Source organism: Cervus elaphus, chromosome 29, assembly GCF_910594005.1.
Source record: "Cervus elaphus chromosome 29, mCerEla1.1, whole genome shotgun sequence".
Classification (NCBI taxonomy): Eukaryota; Metazoa; Chordata; class Mammalia; order Artiodactyla; family Cervidae; genus Cervus; species Cervus elaphus.
In genome coordinates this window covers 12925057-12942130 of record NC_057843.1, presented here as the reverse complement: position 1 = coordinate 12942130, position 17074 = coordinate 12925057, and the positions used below count along the sequence as shown (strand labels likewise).

Here is a 17074-nt window from a genome sequence, read left to right as displayed (position 1 = left end):
TTTGGGCAAACTCTGGGAGATAATGGTGGACAGAGGAGCCTGGTGTGCTACAGTTCACAGACTCATTAAGAGTCAGACACAACTTAGCAACTGAACAACACAACAAATGTATTAGGCACATTAACGAGGAGACAACTATCATAGGCACTGGAAACACAGCAGTGAACCAACATAAAGATATCTGTATTTATAAAGACTTACCTCCTAGTTGGAGTGGGAGTGCTCACCAAAAAGATAAAATAAGAAATAAGAACAATGTAGAATATGCCAGATGCTCATGAGAAATAATCAGAAAACTCAAGTAGGGGTAGGAATCTGGAATTAGAGAGAAAAGTGATTTGAGAGGTCTCCCCTAAGGAGGAAATATTGGAGTTGAGACCTAAAGAAAGTGAAGAAAATCATGATGGCATGTTGAAAGAAGAGTTCCTTAGAAAAGCTATAAGCTCATGTAAACAGCAAGTAGGCCAGTGGCCAGAGCAGAGTAACAGTGAGCCAAAGTAGCAGGAGAGAAGGTGCAGAAGCAGAGGGGGCCAGAATGTCCAGGCTTTTATGGGTCATTTCAGATACTCTTTGTTAGAAATAGTTTGTCATATTGATACCGACCAGTGTTCTTGGCCTTCCCTAATCAATAGAAATTGACTAGAGACTAGATAGGAAATTCAGACAAGGCTTTATTGGGGCTACTGTGCTGGCTGCAGGAGGCAGCAAAAACAAGTGACAGGTTCCTTTACAAGCTCTCTGGGGGAGGAAGGATGAGCTTGTTCCTTATATGGAGTAGGGGTGTGATCAGGGGTCAGTCAGGCTAGAGTGACGGCTTAGATGGTTTGCCCACCTCTTTTTGCTGCTGAGGGCAGAGGCACATGATCAGTTACCTGCTTTTGCCCCAGTCAGTCACCCAGTTTTTGCTCCCACTCTTCACAAATGGCAGTTTTTAGGTTTTTTTTTCCTTTCTTTTTGCATCTTTTGGTCCAGAATGTGGCCTGTGCGTGCACATATTCTTAGTCCCATATAGTCTCTTTGGACCTGGCTAGAGGAGAGGTATATCTAGATGCAAGCACTGCAGTAGGTCCCAGTCTGTCTTAATATTAGCTGGTAATTTTTTTTCTAAGATAAATGTCCTCATTTCCAGAGTGAAGAGGATGTCAGAGGAGGTATTAATACCTTTAAAATGTATTAAAATGGTCTTGTTTTGTTGTGTTTTTCTTTTCAGTCACATCAGCTAGCATTTTCTTTTCCAAAAAGATCTTCCTCAAATTTCCTAAGATGGTAGCTTTTCAGTAACTCCAATTTTACATAGGCAGTCTTCTTAATTTCTGTTTTCTAAATGGAGTTCTAGATCCTGGTCAAATGGATCAACATATTGACTGGGATGGGCAAGTACCATATAAAGGCCAACACTGACTTCTTTCCATAAGGACTCATTTCCTTAAGAAGACCCAGTGTTGTGATCCCACTGAATCACCTACACTGAATGGCTTTATTGTGATAATGCCCTTTCATCATCTGAATTGTTTAAAAATCATCTAACATCCTTGACATAAGGAAAACAGGCCTAATGTAACCCACCACTTCTAAAAGGTGAAAAGAGCAACGGATGACAAGGAGGCATCTTGTCTTCTTGCAATATTTTATTTCCTAACACAATGATGCTCCGAACAGGAAGTAAAGAAATGTATTAAAATATACTTAATCATTATCAGCTACTTTATTATTAAAATCATCATAAATATTATGCTTTATTACGTTAAGGCAGTCTATGAAAGTGGTAGATAAAGTGGTAGACAGTGCTTTGCTACCAGATTTCACTTGGCCTGATTATAAACGTGTAGTCAACTGCATTCCCAGTTTGCTGATTCTTTACCTCTGGAGACTTTAAAATATAAATGCAATTCTTTATAGTCATCTTAATAAGTCTGATCTAATTAACTTGGCTCCACTCTTTCATCCCTCTGATGCTATTTTAGATACCCCTCTGATGCTATTTTAGATCCTGAGTATCTCAATCCATGTGAGATAGTCATAATCAAAACCATCACTCTAGTTGCCTGCCATCAGATAATTTCCAGTGTCATCTATGACCTCACTCATAGTAACAACAAAAGGGTTTTAACACAATACAACTAACAACAAAATCCTGCCATTTAAGGGCTTCCCTGTTGGTCCAGTTGTTACGAATCTGCCAGCCATCACAGTGGACATGGGTTTGATTCCTGGTCTAGGAAGATTCCACATGCCACAATGCAACTAAGCCCCTGAGCCACAATTATTGAAGCCTGAATGTCCAAGAGTACATGTTCTGCAACAAGAAAAGTCAAGGCAATGTGAATCCCCCACATCCTGCAATGGAGAGTCCCCACTAGCTGCAACTAGAGACAGCCCTCGCATAGCAACAAAGACTGAGTACAGCCAAAAATAAAACTAATTATATATATATATATATATTTTTTTTAAACCCTGCCATTTAAAACTAGATTTTCCCCTGCCCATTAAGGTTGCCTTACACCCTTACTATAGTACACCAGATAAGATTACTTAACTAGTTTTAACATTCTCTACAAGTCATCCTATGAGTCTCAAATTCACTTTTATCACTTATACAAATGATATAAGTAGCTATCTGTTGGGGACTGCTCTTTCCTTTGTATACAAAGACAATCAAATATGCTTTTTCTGATATATATCAATAACTGATGGTTATTTTTAGTTTGTCCTTCACATCACTTCCTGATTATGATTGGTACTTCTTGAGCCATAATTTTATTGTTCAAAAATGGGGTAATTATCTTTGTTACTTACTCATCTCAGAGGCCCAATAGTATTAACTAAGCTCTTTGTGAGGCCTATGGGAAACAGGCATTGTTGTAATGACCTGCTATTATTGTTATAGCCTCTTAATAACTCATTTCCTCAAAGAGTACTATGATTTGGATATTCCCCAGATCCTTAAATACCTATAACAGCAGTATAACCATATCTAATAAATGTACTAAGAACTTAAAAGCCATTACAAGTTTAGTCTACAGTCCTTAGTCTAGAGCTAGTCTGCTGACGTAGTACAAAATTATGTCAAGTAGCCAATTTCAAGGGGTTCCCAGGAGAGTTCCAAGTGGCTTCATTTAGAAACCCTTGGTGTTATCAAGTACACTGACCTGGACTTTTGTCAAATTTTTCAAAAGCATGGCTCTGTCCCAGTTTCAGGGCATATGTGTTAGATATAACACATTATAAACTCTGCTAATAGCCTCTGCACTGGTTAAGAGAGTACCATCATGAGTTGCAGAAGACTGTATTAATAACAATTAAGATATCAAAACAAATATGCATATTTGGAAACAAAGTTTGGTTATAATCACTTTACAATTCTGATACCTTTTGGGATCAATACACATTTTATGTTCACAACAATTTTTAGATTACAAAATTTGAAGGAAAATATCATTTCTGACTTTACCTATTTCAGAAAGAAATTTAAGATGAAAGAAAAATTCAGTTTCCTAGTGACAAAAGAAAAGCGATTGTCATCAATTATATATACATTTGAGCTATTAAAATATTTTATATACAATTAGCATCATGATCTATACATAATTTTAAGTTGCATCTTTTTGCTTAACATTACATGACAATCTCTCACCAGTAGAAGACAGTCTACAGCAGCATGACTTTAATGGTTATACTGCACTTTAACATGCTCCTATCTCAAAATTAACTTGATATTGCTAATGATTAGATATTTGAATTGTTGCCCATTTTTAAATATTGTAACAACTTTAACAGAGAAAATGTGAAAACATAAAACATTCTGTGTGTGTCTAACATTTTTACAAGAAAAATTTTCAGAAGAAAATTTATTTAAACAAGGGAGGCTATATTTTTTAAAGGTCTCAGTATAAAACCACCAGATTTTCTTACCAAAGTGTTTTCACTGTTAGGCTTTTATTGATAGCAGTAGTAAGTAATCAGGTGTTTTACCACCAAGACTAACCACAGTAATATTATGTTTTCCTTCATTTGAATATTATTGATTACTGACAAGATAAAAAAAATTCTGCAGTTTACTTAGCAATTTATATTTCTCTTTAAGTTTTCTAAATTATACTGAAATTCTTTGCTTCCTTGCTGAAGATTTTTTGTTATTAATAATGAAAACTGCAAAAAACTCAAAACACATAGAAGCTAAACAATACACTAGCAAACGATCAACGTATCACTGAAGAAATAAAAGAAGAAATTAAACTATTCTTGGGAGACAAAAGAAAATTAAAACACCACAATCCAATGTTGGGACACAGGAAAAGCAGTTCTAGGATGGAAGTTTATAGTGACACTTATGTCAGGAAATAAGAAAACTCTCCAATAAACAATCTAACCTCACACCTATAGGAACTAGAAAAAGGACAAACCAAACATAAAGAGAGTTTAAGGATAGACACTTTTATGTCAAAGCAGACATAAAAGAAATAGACACTCAAAAAAAAATAGAAAAGATCAATGAAACTAAAAGCTGGTTCTTTGAAAAGATACACAAAATTGACAAACCTTTAGCCAAACATAACAAGAAAAGAGAGAGATGGTCCAAATCAATAAACTCAAAAATGAAAAAAGAAGTTACAATTGACATCACAGAAATACAAAAGAGAGTAAGGGATCACTATGAACATTTATACATCAATAAAGTGGGCAACCTATCAGAAATGGACAAATTATCATAAATTTACAATCTCTGAAGACTGATGAGGAAGAAATAGAAAATTATGAATAGACCAATGACCACAAATGAAACTCAATTAGGAATAAGAAAACAACTTCCAATAAAAAAAAGTCCAAGACTAGAAAACTTCACAGGTGAATTCCACTAAACCTTTAAAGAAAAGTTTATACCTCTCCTTCTCAACCTATTTTAAAAGATTTCAGAAGAAGGAACACTTCCAAACTCATTCTATGATGCCAGCATCACCCAATACTAAAACCAAAGATATAACATGAAAGAAAATTATTGATGAACATAATTGTAAAATTCCTTAACAAAATTTTAGCAAACTCAATTGAACAATACATCAAAAGGATCATATACCATGATCAAGTGGGGTTTATCACAGGGATGCAAGGATGGTTCAAGATCTGTAAAATTACTGACCACCTACTGAATGAGAGAGATATTTGTAAGCTTTGTATCTGGTAAGGGGTTAATATACAAAATATACAAAGAATTTGTACAACACAATATCAAAAACCAAACAATCCAAGTAAAACATGGGCAGAGGATCTGAACAGGCATTTTTCCAAAGACGTAAATGACCATCAGGCACACAAAAATGTGCTCAACATCACTCATCATCAGGCAAATGCAAATCAAAGCCACAACGAGGTATCACCTCATGCCTGCTGGAATAGCTCATATAAAAAAGGACGACAAATAACAACTCCTGGTGAGTATGTGGAGAAAAGGAAACCCTTGTGTACTCAGGAGAAATGTAAATTTGTGCAGTCACTCTGGAAAACCATATGGAGATTCCTTAAATCATTAAAAAGAGAACTGCTACATGATTCAGCAATTCCAACACTTGGATATTTATCTGAAGAAAACAAAATCTCTAATTCAAAAAGACACATGCACCGCAATATTCACTGCAGCGCCATCACAACAGCCAAGACACAGAAGCAACCCAAGTACCATCAGCAGATGAACGGATAACGATCTCACACACACACACACACACACACACACACACACACACACACACGGAATACTACTCAGCCATAAGTAGTATCAAATTTAACCATCTGTGACAACATGGATGGAATCAGAGGGTATTAAGTTAAGTGAAATCAGTCAGAGAAAGACAAATACTATGTAATTTCACTAATATGTGGAGTCTAGGAAGCAAAATAAATGAACACAATAAAACAGAGTTGGAAGCTATAGAGAACAAACAAGTGGTGGCCAGAAAGGAGGGAGTTGAGAAGAAATAGGGGAGGGAGGGTTTAAGAGGCACAAACTTGCAGCTGCAAAATAAATGAGTCACATGTATGTAATGTACAGCTGGGGAATAGAGTCAATAACTACATAATACTTTTATATGGTGAAAGACTGTAACTAGACTTATCTTGGTGATCATTTTGAAATGTGTAGAAACATCACTATGTTCTATAACAGGAATTAACATAGCAATGTCAGTGAATTATACTTCAAAATATAACAAACACATGGAAAATAATACCAGATTTGTTGATTCCAGAAATTGAGTGTGGAGGGAGGGGAAATTAGAAAAAGGTAGTCAGAAGGTCCCAACTCCTAGTTACAAGATAAGTACTAGGTATGCAATTTATAACATGGTAACACTTCTGTATATTATTTATGAAAATTGTTAAGAATAAATCCTGAGTGCTCATCACAAGGAAAGGTTTTTTTTTTCTATTTTTTAATTTTTGTATCTACAGAAAATGACAGTATTTGCTAAATTTAAAGTGTGATAATCATTTCATGATGCATTTGAATCAAGTCACTATGTCATATAATGTTGTTTACATTAAACTGGGGCTTCCCGGTTGATGCTAGTGGTAAAGAAGCCGCCTGCCAATGCAGAATATGCAAGAGTTGCGGGTTCGATCACTGGGTCGGGAAGATCTCCTGGAAAAGGAAACGGCAACCTACTCCAACATTCTTGCCTGGAGAATCCTATGGACAGAGAAGCCTAGTGGGCTATAGTCCATGGAGTCACAAGAGGTCAGAAACAACTGAAGTGACCTAGCTTCCGTGACTAAACTTACACAGTGTGTGTTTGCCCAGTCACTAAGTCATGTCTAACACTTTGTGACCCCATGGGCCAAATATGTCTATTTTATCTCAGTAAAACTGGAGGGAAAAAAAATGAATCAAATCTTTTAACATGAGAATTTTAGCATTTTATGATTACATACTTCCCTCTGTCTCATCTTACCTCCCACTGTTTCCCAGCACTGGATGGTCTTTTATTTTCACGGTTTTGTTAATTTTAGTTCAAGTAGTCTTTCAATTATTTTTGCTATTCACTTTGAATCCCATATTCATATTATAGCCAAAAGAAAAAACAATGTTTTCATAGTATTGGCATTTATTTTATGTCATCTCTTTCCCTTTCTTGTTTCTTACATTGTATTTCCTTCTGAGTTGCCTGTTCTATTTTCTCATCAGTTCAATCACTCAGTTGTGTATGACTCTTTGCAACCCCATGGGCTACAGCACAGCAGGCCTCTCTGTCCATCACCAGCTCCCGGAGCTTGCTCAAACTCCTGTCCATCCAGTCAGTGATGCATCATTGAGTCGGTGATGATTTTCTCAGCAGTGTTCATAAAAGGCAATGGGGAGGCATGTTCTCAGTGTCCTTCCATGCCTTAGCTATATTCCTACTACAAAGATAGTAGGAATAACTAATATAATAAACAATTATTTTTCTGGCTGAAATCTTCCCCAACCTCACCCTTTTAGAAATCATTGTGAACATATCCCATTCTACTTTGACATTTCATGAAGTGAGATCTAATGTACTGCTTTTCCTTCCTGAATAATTTTTCTTTTTGCTTTCATGTTTTTTGAGTCAACATAAAGGCTATGAACAGGACTATGTTTATAGTCTAGACTCTAGAATAAGATATACCTGAGGTTGACTATTGCCTTTGTCTCTTGCTGGTTGTGCCACTATGGGAAGCAGACCCAAATTCTTTAAGTTTCAGTTTCCTCTCAGGTAAAGTAAGATGAGAGCTGAGCTCTGCCATAAGACAGCTGAAAGAAACAAAAGAAAAGAAAGAATGGAATAGAGTGAAGGAGACAGGGGGAGCAGGGAGGGAAGAGATAGGGGAAAGGAGGGGAAAGGATCAAGGGAAAGATGGGGGGAGGGAGAGGGAGAAATAACATACTGAACACAGAACTTTACACTCTGCTCAGCAAATAGTACACAGGAAACATAAATAGTACACATAATAAATATGAACTATCACCATATCTTGAGGTGAGGTTTTTTTCATTAATTACATTTATAGTTAGTGAGCCCACTTCACCCACACGTGTGTGCGTACTAAGTTGCTTCAGTCATGGCCAACTCTTTGCGGCCCCATGGACGGTAGCCCACCAGGCTCCTCTGTCCATGGGATTCTCCAGGCAAGAATATTGGAGTGGATTGCGTTTCTCTCTTCCTCTTCCATGCCTTCCTCCAGGAGATCTTCCCAGCGCAGGGATCAAACCAGCGTCCCTTATGTCTTTCGCATTGGCAGGTGGGTTTTTTATCACTAGGGCCACCTAGGAAGCCTCTCACTTCATTTATATACTCAAGGTTAGCTTCAACTGAGCAATATTTTTTACATTTTCCCCTTGAATTCAGTTCATGTAGATCATCTATCTTTCTTTCTCTCTCACACACAATCCCCACATTAAATTATCTCAGACTTTTTATTAACTCATTAGTCTTGTTTTGTTTGTTTACGATCTTATCTGCAGTTAACACCCTCTTTTCTCTTTTGAATTTAGCAATTTGGTATTTCACAAAAATCAAACTATTATGTATACAGTAAACAAGCTACAAGGATATACTGTACAGCACAGGGAATACAGCCAATATTTTATGATAACTAAAAATGGAGTATAATGTATACAAATCTTAATTATTATGCTGTATATCTGAAATGATATAACATTGTAAATCAACTAAATCTCCATAAAAAATAAATCAAGATTCCCTTAATTATATCTTTACATATAGAGTCCCTACTTTCACTCCTTACCTTCTTACTCTGTTTTTAACTTACTCTGTAGCACTTAAAATCACTTACACATTATGAACTTAACTGTCTACTGTCACTCTAGAGTAGGAATTCCACTGCTCTGTTCATTGCTATAGCCTCAGTATCTAGAATCGTTTCTGGCATCAAGTGATCATTCAATAAATATTTGCAAACTAATAAAAATCAATAGACGTTCATAGTCAACACTTGATTTACAACCATTCATTAGTACCCTATTGATTGTTTCATTGAAATAATTTGCTTTAACTCCTGAGTTTTATCCATTTCTTGAGCCTTCGCATAGCTTCAATGTGGCAGTTTTTTCATATATAAGCCTCTTATATAAGGAAGCTAACTTCACTGATACGCACAGATCTTTGTTTATTTCAAGGGCACCTTGAATGTAGCTGGAGAACTTCTCTGCTTCTTGAATTGACATGATTATCCTCAGGAGGAGCACACTGTGAAAATGTTCTTGTTTTATGTAGAACCCAACTTGCCAAGAGGCAGCATTTTACATTCTCTCTGTCCTAGATGCAAGTATACCTTCCTCAGTCACATACCTACATAGCCTTCAGGCAGCCAAAACATAAATCACATAATGCCCCATGGACTCACTTAAGCTGTAGCTCTTAGCACACGACACATAATGGTCACAGAGTGCTTTGTTTCTTCACATGATATTCCATTTGTTATGATGATAAATCATAGTTCATTATCATCCTCCCAAATATAAACTCATTTCAACAAGTCTTGCAGAGGAAAATGTCAGAAAATACAATTCCACTGGCACATGAAGGGCACCCTTCCTTATTTCAACTATCAAAGCACATTTTCTCTCTTTTCTGATATTTTTTACTGATTTCAATTGAAATAGCATAGTGATTGGTGGTAAGACTTAGAATTAAGTACTCAAAACTAATCAAGAACTAGTAACACATAACTACATTGTTCTTAATGACTCTTACCAATTATTACAACTGTTCTAATGATTTAGTGATACCCACAATTTTATTGTGATCTCAATATATCCACAAGTCCTATTTTTTAAGAAGACATAACCATTTCAAAAGTCTTGTTAATGAATACATCATTAATTTAGTTATTGAATATACAGTACAGCAGCTGCCACCAATAGAAAGTAAAGGAGGATGTTAACAGTTAATCATACTGGGTAGAGCAACAAGAAGCTATTGTTCAGATGAACATTATCTATTAAGTGTTTCCAGTGTCAAAATGCTTGAACACTTTTAAAAAATGTAGCAAAAACTTACGGTATATTACAGTAGTATGTATTAAGTTTGATAAAGATTAATCAAATGTTTGCCAAGTTAAAGCTATTGAATGTAACCAATTTAATTCCTAAGTACTTAGTCTGATACAACATAGTAACATAATGAATATGCTGTTTACTTGAAAATGAATTAAAAAAACAAATACACTCCAGCTGTATGTATCAATACTAATGGACATTTGAGCAAAAATGGAAAATAAAAGTACAGGACATATATCATCTATACACAGTTAACAAGCACAATGAAACTATTATTATATTTGAGTGTATGAAAGATACAGGGAGAAAAAGAAGATGGCAAACAAAATTCAGAGTCACTATTTTTTCCGACTCTACCAGTATGAGGAAAGTGCCACAGAATTTGGAGTTAACGGTTTTCATAATACTCTACTTCTACTTACGAATAGGAAACATTTTATATCATGAAAAGTTTATAAATAAAGGAAATAGAAAAACCTTTGCATCTGTTAAATAAACAATGTTATCTAGCAAAAATGTTAATCTAAATGAACTAATAAAATAATTAATAATTTCCTGTAACTATTTATGCCATTTCTTTGCTTTTACATTATTTCTCTTTTCTCGGTCTCTGCATTTCCAGTATCCATCAGTTTCCAAAGTATATAGGGAAAATTTATCCACAAAGCATTCATAATTAGACTAGGAGGTAGTAAATCACTGACATTTAACAATTTATCTTATGTATAAAATGTTTTAATACCTTATTTCCTTATAAACTTTCCATGTTTTAAAAAGGTAATGTTCTTCCTCAAACATGGACTCCTTCACAGAAGCTAATATAAAATCTCACATATGAGGCCAATCATAAAATTTTTATTTCAACGAATAAGTAAGAAACAATCTGAAATATACCCCTTATTTTCATTAAGGAGGATTTTTAAATGAAATACTACTTATCAATTCTAAGATGACTTTTCCCCACATATTAACATCTTTAAAATCAAAGGCAGTATAGATTTAATAAAACATTGTATGTAGAATTATGTGATCTTTCATATTCCAGAAGTTTCCATTTTCCTGTTTCTGTGGAACTTTCAAGACCATTTTACTAAAGATTTTTAAAATAAGTTTATGTTGATGGTTTCTCTTTGTGCAGTGCTTGAAATTAAAGAAAAACCTCTCTCCATGGAAAAGAAGAGTCTGCAGGAAAGAATTATCTGGGCATTTCCAAACACCTTAGATTTTTTTAGATAATTAATCCTGATAAAATCTTTGTCTATAAAAATAGATAAGCTGCCTACTCTGTCAATAGTTTTATTGCCAAGGGTGTCATTCCATACTCTTTACTAGTACTACTTCTCCAGATGTGTTTCTAGATATGATTGCCTGTGACACGCAAGTATACGCAGAGAGCAACTTTCAAGGCAGCTGATTATCATGCATTTACTCATCTTACTTTACCACTGCAATAGCAATAGTCTCATCTCAGGAGATGAAAACCATATTTTTCTTGGTAACAATTATTTTGACTTAGGAATTCAGCACATATTGCAATACAAACCCACGTAAGAAGTGAGCACAGAGAACCCGGCCAGCTTTGAGGTCACTGTCTTGAACTCTGCCCAACACAGGTATTCCTTGCTGAGCTGTGCCAGTATTACCCATTCAAGTCTCTACCTTGGCCAATGAAGACACGGAGACAGTCAACTGTAAATGCATAATCTCCCAAGGTTACCTTCTTGAGTGACACTGGGATATATTCCCAGCATTTCATCATTCTACACATAGATTAACCACAAGTTTGGGAATCAGATAATCACTCTGATGCAGAACAAAGGTTTACTACTATCTCACAGTTTGGTTCTTCCTTATATGTTGTGGTTTCATATAAAGTGGTTAATCTGATTATTAAGAATGACCATCTAGTTTTATTTTTTCACTGGCATGCTGACTCATTTCCCTAGGAAAACAGAAAAAAAAAAGTTAACAAATTACCTGACTTATACATGCACAAAAGATTTCAAATTTTTGCAAAATCAGTTTCTCATTCTCTATGGAAGATGAAGCAGGGACTCTGGAAAGGAGAGAGCCAAGGGGTTAATGCACAGGAGGAGAAAGATAAAATAAGTAAGAAGGAGAATATTTGCATTGAACAAAGGAGTATTTCCCAACTTGTGCATGTGTGTTAAGCTGCTTCAGTCATGTCTGACTCTGTGACCGCATGGACTGTAGCCCGCCGGGTTCCTCTGTCCGTGGGATTCTACAGGCAAGAATACTGGAGTGGGTTGCCATGCCTTCCTCCATGGGATCTTTCTGACCCATGGATTGAACCCGTACCTCTTACATCTCCACCACTGGCAGGCAGGTTCTTTACCACTAGTGCTACCTGGGGAGCCCACTCCCAACTTGATGATCAGTTAACAGAATGAAAGGGACTCAGGAAAAGAAGTTTCCTCAAATGCTTTCCCTGTTCAATATTAAATACTCTTATTCCCACACCACGTTTCATCACTAGTTCTTAAAGTAGGCAGGTGTCTTCTTTCTCTTGAATGCTATTGGTTTGGTCAAAAATTGGGATGCCTTTTCGTCCAACCCAAACTTCAGACCAGTTTCTCTTCTTCTTCTCTAAAAGTAGCTAGGTTTGAAATTCATGCCATGTGATTAATACAGTCAAAACTCCAAATTTTGGTCAACAAACCTAAAAGTCACTCTCCTCATGTCTCATATATATTAACTCTTAAATTACTGTCACTCTTCTATATAATACCAATTCTATTTCTTGTAATATAAATATCTAGGTGATCTATCCCATCTGTTATCTCTGATCCTTGAACTTTTCTCCTCTAGTGATCTTATTCTCTAGTTGACTTCAGCCCTTTCATTTTCATAATCATACATGGGAAACTGTCATTTTCAACATCTTCAATGACTCTAATTTCAAATTCTAACATTCCATTCTGTCACTTTCTTTCTATCTCAGTCCTTCTATTTCCACATATCCAGAAAATACTCAACCCCATTGCAACTGAAAATCTCTATCACCACCCTTTCTCTCCACCACCACCTACTCGTTTTCTCTTCCTTTCTCTATTGAAGTCAATAGTTAAAACTTTACAAACTTTCTGCACTTACCCTTAATCTTTTGCTCCTCCATTTCTTCATCTAAACCGCACTGACAAAACTATCTCAGTTTAAATCCAAGCCTCTGCTTCTTCCATGTCTGCACCACTGCAGCCAAGTATGACCAGATAAAAGCAATGTCATATTGACTGTTCTTGCTTTTTAGACAGGACATCAGGTTTTGTGCATCAAGACCACAGCCCTTAATGATGGTATTATAGATAATATGACCACTTATTTTATTGTCACAGCTGGAAAATATCTGAAAGTGAAAATCAGTGTCATTGTTGAACATGACAGGAATAAACCAGGACTGTCTGAAGTAAAGTGGGACTGTCATGGGCAAATTGTGACATAAGATCACTCAGATTTTTGGTGAATCACCCCCACTATTGTATTGGCCAACTGAGTTTATTTTGCATAACTGCCCTCACTCAAAGGTTGAAGTGCAATAACTCCAGCCCCCATCCCACACAGTTTGCTTTGTATAAAAGATAGTTATTCTCAACAACCTTCATATTGATAAATCCAATGGTCAATGACCAGGGCTTTTATGACTATACTTCCCAGCAGCACCTGGCAGATGTGGCCACTCTCTTTGAAACACTTTCTTACCATCTAGAACATGCCACACTTCCATTGTCTTCTTACTCTACCTACTTTTTTTCAGAATCATTTCCTAGTTCCTCTTCATTCCCCAGACTTCTTAAGGCTGGGTGCCCCAAGGCACAAACTTTAAACCCTTTACTTTCCCTAACAATGCTCACTCTCTTGGTGACTGAATCTTGGTTCTTGGAGTTAAGTTCTATCTAAATAGATAACTTCACATCTGTGTCTCCACAGAAACTCTCTCTGTAATACAAGACGCTCATATTCAACTGCTTGTTCTCTCTACTTGGAGGTCTAAAAGTTATCTAGGGACTTATCTAGGTCCAGAGGTTAAGACGCTGCTGCAGCAGGTGAAGGTTCAAGCCCTGGTTGGGGAACTAAGATGCCACATGCCTCAGGGTATGACCAAAAAAAGTTAAAAATAAATAAAACTTATCTAAATTTAACAAAGCTGAAAATTTCAAAATCTAAATTATTGACCTTCTTATAAAGCTACTATTCTCAGTCATCTCTTATCTTTGTTAAAATCTTCCAGTTGTTCAAACCAAAAATTTAGAGTTAGTTTTAACTTCTATTGTGCACTTCAGTTCAAATCCACCAAGTTACCTTCAAAATATTTCCAGAGTCTGACCACATACTACCATCTCCACTGTTATTCCCCTGACCTAACTCAAAATCATTTCTCACCTGAATTATAGATTACAGATCATCTTGCTTCCTTCCATTTTCCTCTACATTTTATTCAAGATAAAATCTAGAGTGGCTTTATGAAATCTGGAATTTTGTAACTAGCCTGCTCAAAATTTCTGTAGACCACTAATTTTATTAGAGTAAAAATTGAAATTTTCAGATACACCAACAAGCTCATTCCATTGTCTCACTACCACTCCCCACTATCTCTCAGACATGACTCCTGTCCTCAGATTATTTTACTTCAGTCACAATCGTTTCTTAAACACCCAGAAAGCTTCTCCTCTGAGTGCTGGCATATGCTGTTTCCTTTACCAGGAATACTTTCTTCCAGATACCCACATACCTTATTTTCTCATCTCCTGGCTTACATTTTACTATCTCAGAAGATTCATTTATTATATTTTCCAACCATTAAAGATGCAATTTCCATAAGAACATGAAAATTATCAATTTCCCCACTGTTCTATTTCTAGTGCCCAGTGGGGTCTCAATACATATTCATCAAATAAATGATGAATTCAACATTTCTCTGCCTTTGTGTAGAGTCTGAGTTGCATGATTTTATAATATATTATAAACAGCAGCTGACCTTCATAATAGCTGATGACATATTTAAACTTAACCCCAATGACTTGGAGCAAACATCTGGTTCAAGATAGTGCAATCCCCCCCCCCCCACCCCCGAGAGGAGGAGTATTCTAGAGGAATTGAAACACCAGGGTCTTTCCTAGAGTTCAGGCTCTTCATGTGGCTCTCTCCTGGTCTTTCCTACCTTCAGACAGATATGCAATCAAGAGTGAAATTCCAAACATAAGGCCTAGACCCAAAGCAAATGGGATCTTGGAGGGTATTTATCCTATTTTAAGATCTGAACCAAAGTTTAATGAATAAGATATTTACTTGTATTTCATAAATATCTGAGTAGGAAAACACAGGGATAGTTGTTCTTACTATTAATGTGCACAAGAATTCCTTTGTTGCTTATTTAAAATGCAGATTCTCTGACCCCATTCCTAGAAATTTTACTTCATCAGTTGTGGGTGGAGGCCTGGGAATCTGCATTTCTAACAAGCAATCAACCCTTGCCTCTGATGTCAACCAAACAACACAACACATTGAAAAAGACTGACATAAGGCTTTGAAACTAAATCTCTGACTAATAAATAATGAGCTTTTTAGAGAGTATGCCTTTTGTCTTCCTGAAGAACCTGTAGTGAAAGCAGCCCCCAGTTAAAGATGCAGAAATTCATATCTCAGCAAATACTTTCCATTTGAAACATATATAACAAAAACAATGCCTGCCTACTATGCAAAATGTTATCTCCATGATCACCCATTTTTTAAGAATTGGACATAAATTTGAAATTAAAAGTACCCCACCCTCTCAAAATTGATAATTCTAAATACCAACTCTACTCTAAATGAAATGACTAACTTAAAGTACAGCAAATCTTATTATATCCAATCATCCCTGGAGATTACACTGAACTCAAACAGAAAGTAGAATATTATTGATAGTCAAAGAAATTGTTCTGGGTTAAGTATAGGTTAAACTACTGGGAATCAACATGAAATATCAAAAAAAAATAGGGAATCTCATTAAGGTGTTCATTCCACCACTGAAAGGCTTTATTTCCTTTAACTCTAAAATCAACCAGCTTGAACAAATATTTGCTGAAGTTTCTGACATGCTAAAGTTTTATCTTTAATATAATATGCTTGCAAAACAAGAAATTAAATTCACAAATTTTTTATCAAAATTATAAAATAAATACTGGTATTTAGATGAAATAGTGACCAAGAATTAATTCCTTACTTAATTCCTTATAATGATGAGTACAGGGCATTTGACTGTAAGTTTATGCAAACTAACCAAACATAACAGTTTATGTTCAGGATCTTCATAATTATGAACATTTATCAGAGGAATACGATAGAGAATAAATGACCTCTTTTATACCGTCAGCAACCTAACATTGATTCTCAGAGACCACACATTCTTTGAACTAAGACATGTGAACCTTTTTACTTCAAAACCAAACCAACCTCAGTTTATTTTAGAAGGTCTAAATTTGCATATCGACCTAAAGTCAAGAAGTTATAAAAATTTGTTCAGTTGGTTACATTAAAATAGCAAAACAAAAACATTATAAAAACCTTTAGAGAAAAATCACTAAGTCTTACTCTATCAAACCCAAAGTGGTGGTAGTTTATGCTAACATGAGTCCTATCTGTATAGTGAAAATTGCATTTAAGAAAAAAGAAATCTATACAAACATCCTTGAAATCACACATCTTTATTATTCACTGATAAATTTCTAGTGACCATATTAGATCATTATTAATGATGATTATAAATATACCCAATAACTAGGTAGGATCATTATTTTACTTTTTATGAGACATAGGATTCTGTGTGGAATTATCAGAATTTGTACAAGTATTTGATTTTTTCCTTCTCTCAGAAAGTGCCGGCATACCAGTTGGCAAGGTAATTTGGAAAGATTTATAACTTGGAATCCAAGAGAATTTTAAAGCACCACATACAGTCTCCAATTGCCTCCAAAGTATGCACTTTATAGCAATCTGTAAAAGTAGTACTGAGTTAACCCACGTGGCCCCTATTGTTTCATAATCTCC

The 17074-nt window shown here is 35.6% G+C and overlaps 1 long non-coding RNA gene across 1 annotated transcript in view; it reads right to left on the bottom strand.

The window, feature by feature from the left end:
* LOC122685995 overlaps positions 1–17074 on the bottom strand; it is a 225212-nt gene that overhangs the window by 192561 nt on the left and 15577 nt on the right. The window lies entirely within an intron of this gene.